A 6,005-nucleotide genomic window follows, 5' to 3' on the forward strand; every position below is an offset into this window, starting at 1 on the left:
CGTCAGCATTTCATGATATTGTGGAAGCGTGGAAATGAAATAAAGACATTGGAAGATTTATTCAGCGATGATTCCGAAAATGGTCTACGGATAAGAATTTGTGGTATTAAAGAGTAAATACCCTAGAAGGAAAATGAATTGACTAGTCGACATAGATTGTTAAGGTTCTGAATCTTCGTTCTCAAGTTGTTCGATTATCCGATCAATTGACATGGATGTAAAGGATTCTGAATACCCTTCTGATTACATACAGCTTCTGAAAACTATCCGAATAAGATAATATCCTAATAATTCACATTCTGAATAACTGATTGTTGAAAACATTTTGATATTTCGATATAACAAATTAAGTTAAATGAATTTTAAGATTTTCCAAATGATTTTTCTAAGTATATTCGATATAATTATTCGAATATCAAAACATTACTCCAAATATTTCAAAAATCATTTTTAATCCTTACTTAAGTGTAAAATTAAGTTTTAATCTTAAAACAATTTCAAAATAATCTTTCAAAGTATTTCGAACCATTTCAAAGCCAAAAATTCCAGATTGCTCAGAGGGAACCGATTCCCCCACAAGGGGGTACCGATTCCCCCCTGAATGGTTTGGCTCCGAGATTTCCAGAATGCTCGGAGGGAACCAATTCCCCCATAGGGGGTACCGATTCCCCCTGTTCAACGGTCGAAATATTTCAATTTTACACTTAGGGAACCGATTCCCTATGAGGGGGAACCGATTCCCCCCACGCTCCAAGCATTTTTATTAAATGTTTTCACACTTAAACAGCTATATTATCTTCACTAATCATCCCTAACGTTCAGAAGTGATTCAAGGTGTATTTAAGCAAGCTTAGAAGCCATTGATCAATAACAAGAAACATCAAGCAACTAGAATCAAGAGAGAATCAAAGAGAAAAGCATCAAATCTCAAGTTTGAGCATTTCAAGCCTATTTTCATTCAATATTCATTTTGCTTTCAAGAACACATATTGTGCTCAATTGTATTCATCTTTGAGTGTTCTTTTCTTTGTTCTAGAATTGTGCAAACAATCTACCTTGTGAGGATTTCCTTGTAAGTTTGCAAATTTGTATTGTTCTCTTTGGGAGAGAGTTTTCTCAAGAATTTAGGGTATAATTCTTGAGGGTTTGTAACCTCAAAAGAAAGACAAATTAGTGAATTTGTGGAAAATCCTTAGTGTGGATAGCTAAGGTAGTGGACGTAGACTTTGATTGAGAAAGTCAAACCACTCTAAATCGCTGTGCAAATCTTTTCAATTTTCTGCAAAAGCTTCCATCGAAATTTTAATTGCCAATTCACCCCCCTCTTGGTCGATTCCGTCGATCGATTAACTCAACAATTGGCACAAGAGCCTAACTCATTTAAAGGTTTAATCGCCTCTTGAGTCGATTCGGGAAGAGTTATATCGATAATCAAAGTCATCAATGGCCTTCGCTTCAAACTTCGACTCCGGTCTCGACTCGATGCCTGTCAACAAGCCTCCTTTCTTAAATGGAGCTAACTATGCCTATTGGAAGAATAGAATGATGTACTTCATTCAAGCAAGTGACATGGGAGCATGGAATGCTGTAGAAGAAGGACACATCAAACCTCTCACTCATCCAAGGTTGTGGAGTGAAGGAGAGACAAGAATGTTCCAGCTCAACTCCAAAGCCATCCATATCATTTTTTGTGCTCTTGACCAGATGAATACGGAAGAGTTTCATCGTGTACAACCGCCAAAGAAATATGGGACAAACTTCAAGTAACTCATGAAGGTACCGATGAGGTAAAGAAATCTAAAATTAGTATTCTAACGCATAGCTATGAAAATTTCAGGATGAAACCAAATGAAGATATCAAAGCATGACGGATAGATTTTCAACGATTGTCAATGGTCTCAAATCATATGGAGAGATCATTTCAAATGAAAAGCTTATGAGGAAGTTAGTCTACTCCCTCCCAAAATCGTGACAATCAAAGAAGACGGCAATCATTGAGTCTAAGGACTTAACGTCCTTAACTCTTGAAGAGCTAATTGGGTCACTCCTCACTCATGAAATGATGCTCGAAGATGAGGTGGACCTCGACAAGATTGACGAGACACCAAAGGAGAAGGAGAAGAATAAAAACATTGGAGTTGCTCTCAAATCCACAAAATATGAGAGTGATTCGAATAACGATGACGATGACGAGGAAATGGCATTGTTTGCCAAACGTTTCAGAAAAATGATGAGACCTTATCGAGGAAGAAAATTCAAATGAAATGAAGGCCTCAAAAATGAACCGAAAGAGAAGGACCCAATCATTTGCTACGAATGCAAAAAGCCAGGGCATGTTAAATATGATTGCCCACAATTGAAGAAAAAGGGTCAATCAAAGAATAAGCACAAGGCTCATGTGGCTACATGGAGCGATGAAGAAAGTTCCGATGAAGAGGAACAAGAAGTAGCTAACTTGTGCTTGATGGCATTTGGGGAAGATTCTAAGGTAACCTCTAACTCATCCGATTTTGATGATTTATCCTATGATGAGTTATTAGAGGAATATAATGGGTTGGCTTCGGATTATGAGAAATTATTTTTAAAATATAAAAATGATGTTTCAAAATTGAAAAATGAAAACAAACTCATATCCAAAACCAACAACGATCTTGAAAGTAAAATCAAAGATTTGCAAATCAAACTAGAAGAGTTTGAAAAGAAAAATTTAGATTTGCAAAATTTACTTTCAAAGATCAACGATGATCATCAAAAGAAAATTGATGATCTTAAAACTTCTTTTGATAAAGTTGGAACAAAACATTTTGAAAAAGGTGGAAATTCAAAATCCAACTTTGTTAGAAAAAGTTTTAGAAACTACAATCATAGAGGTCCCCAAAGAACCTCTAATGGAAAAATCATTAGAAGTATGTGGGTTCCTAAAGAACTCATTACTACTAAAGATAAAAATATCCTACACAAATGGATACCTAAGGGGACTAGGATTTTGGAAACTATTGAATATGGACCCAAAAGAGTTTGGATGCCAAAAATCAAAAATTAATCTATGTTTGTAGGGAAAGGAGCATTGCTACATGGCACAGGAAACAAATTCAAATTCATGGTACCTTGATAGTGGATGCTCAAGACACATGACCGGAGACAAAAGCCGGTTCATTGAGCTTAACGCCAAAAATGGAGGAGAAGTGACTTTTGGAGACAATTCAAAAGGTCACATTGAAGGTATTGGTACAATAGGTAATACCTCTTCCAAAGAAATTAAAAATGTTTTATATGTGAATTGATTAAAGCATAATCTATTGAGTATTAGTCAATTATGCGATAAAGGATTCAATGTCTTATTTGAAATTAATGGTTGTAAAGTCATTGACATTGTATCTAATCGGATTATGCTTGTTGGTCATAAAATAGGAAACATATACATGGTGCATTTAGATTCTATTGATATGACTAATTTGTGCCTAGTTGCTAAGGATGAACATGATAGTTGGTTATGGCATAGGAGACTAGAACATGCTAGTATGAGTGTTTTGCAACGGCTAATTCAAGGTGATTTAGTTCGAGGGTTGCCTAAGCTTAAATTTGATAATGATAAAATCTGTGATACTTGTGCTAAAGGAAAACAAAAGCGTGTTTCTTTTAAATCCATTAATGACATATCAACTAGTAGAGTATTACAATTGATCCATGTAGATCTTTTTGGGCCAACTAGGACTACTAGCTTGGGTGGAAAACAATATGCCTTTGTCTTGGTAGATGACTATTCTAGATATACTTGGGTTCTATTTTTAAGTACTAAAGATGAAGCATTAGAACAGTTCATCACATTTTCAAAAATAATCCAAAATGAAAAGGGTTACTCTATAACTAGTGTTAGGAGTGATCATGGCACTGAATTTGAAAATCTTGGATTTATTGAATTTTGTAATTATAATGGTATTAGTCATAATTTTTCAGCACCTAGAACCCCTCAACAAAATGGAGTTGTTGAGAGGAAAAATCGAACTTTAGAAGAAATGGCTAGAACCATGCTTTGTGAAAATAATTTGCCAAAATATTTTTGGGCGGAAGCCACAAATACTGCTTGTTATGTTGTTAATCGAGTAATGATTAGGCCAATTTTAAAGAAAACTCCATATGAAATTTTCAAAAATAACAAGCCTAACATTAGTTATTTTCATCCTTTTGGATGTAAATGTTTTGTTTTAAACAACGGTAAAGAAAACCTTGGCAAATTTGATGCTAAAAGTGATGAAGGAATTTTTCTGGGTTATTCCTTAAATTCTAAAGCCTATCGTGTATTTAATAAAAGAACTTTAGTTGTAGAAGAGTCTATACATGTTGTTTTCGATGATAATCCCCTTCCGAGGAAGGATTCTTGTGTGAATGATGATGTAGGTGTTATAAATACAATTGACGTTAGACATGACGTTGGAGAACCATCATCAAAGGAAGAAACGAAAAATGAGGAAACTCATGATCCTCTTGAGAATCCAACCATTGAAGAAAGGGAAGTATCTTATCCAAGAGAGTACAACTATGTCAAGGGTGGTGAGATTATAGGTGATCCATCCAAAGGGGTAACAACTCGATCTTCTCTTAGAAATATTTGTAATTATGTTGCATTTATTTCATGCATAGAGCCTAAGAATATTAAAGAAGCATTAAATGATGAACATTGGATTATGGCTATGCAAGAAGAATTAAATCAATTTGAGAGAAGTAAAGTATGGACATTAGTTGAAAGGCCTAGTAATAAATCTACTGTAGGTACTAGATGGGTATTTAGAAATAAGCTTGATGAGAGTGGTAATATAGTGAGAAACAAGGCTAGACTTGTTGCTCAAGGTTATACCCAAGAAGAGGGCATAGACTATGATGAAACATATGCTCCCGTAGCTAGGATGGAAGCAATTAGAATGTTATTAGCATTTGCATGTTTTCATGAATTTAAATTATATCAAATGGATGTTAAAAGTGCATTTTTAAATGGTTTTATAAAAGAAGAAGTGTATGTGGAACAACCTCCAGGTTTTGAAGATTCAAAATTTCCAGATCATGTTCTTAAATTGATAAAAGCTCTTTATGGTTTAAAACAAGCTCCTAGAGCTTGGTATGAAATATTGTCAAATTTTTTAATTGAAAAAAGTTTTTCAAAAGGAAAGGTTGACACTACATTGTTTTTAAAGCATAAAGGTAAAAATTTATTAGTAGTTCAAATTTATGTTGATGATATAATATTTGGTTCTACTAATGATGTTCTTTGCCAAGAATTTTCTAAGCTAATGCAAAGTGAGTTTGAGATGAGCATGATGGGGGAGCTCTCATTTTTCTTGGGACTCCAAATCAAGCAAAGAAAAGATGGCATCTTCATTAATCAAGCTAAGTACGTCAAAGATATGCTCAAGAAGTTTGGACTGGAAAATGGGAAACCTCATGACACTCTAATGAGCTCTTCAACAAAGCTTGACTTAGATGAAGGAGGTAAATGTGTAGATGTTAAATTATATAGGTCAATGATTGGCTCTTTACTTTATCTAACTGCAAGTAGACCGGACATTATGTTTAGTGTTTGCTTATGTGCTAGATTTCAATCATGTCCTAAGGAATCACATTTACTAGCTGTTAAGAGAATCTTTAGATACCTTAAGGACACTCATAGTTTAGAACTTTGGTATCCTAGAGACTCTAGTTTTAGCTTGCATGCCTTCTCTGATGCGGATTATGGAGGATGTAAATTAGATAGGAAAAGCACCTCCGGTACTTGCCAATTCCTTGGAAATATGCTGATTTCTTGGTTTTCAAAGAAACAAAATTGTGTTGCATTATCTACCACTGAAGCGAAATATATTTCAGCCGGTAGTTGTGCACAAGTTTTATGGATGAAACAACAACTTTTTGATTATGGAATTGAAGTAGGTACTATTCCTATCAAGTGTGACAATACCAGTGCTATTTGTCTCACTAAAAATCCCATCCAACACTCTAGAACTAAACACATTGAA

Source organism: Hibiscus syriacus, unplaced genomic scaffold (assembly GCF_006381635.1).
Source record: "Hibiscus syriacus cultivar Baekdansim isolate YM2019G1 unplaced genomic scaffold, ASM638163v2 tig00018827_pilon, whole genome shotgun sequence".
NCBI classification, from domain to species: domain Eukaryota; kingdom Viridiplantae; phylum Streptophyta; class Magnoliopsida; order Malvales; family Malvaceae; genus Hibiscus; species Hibiscus syriacus.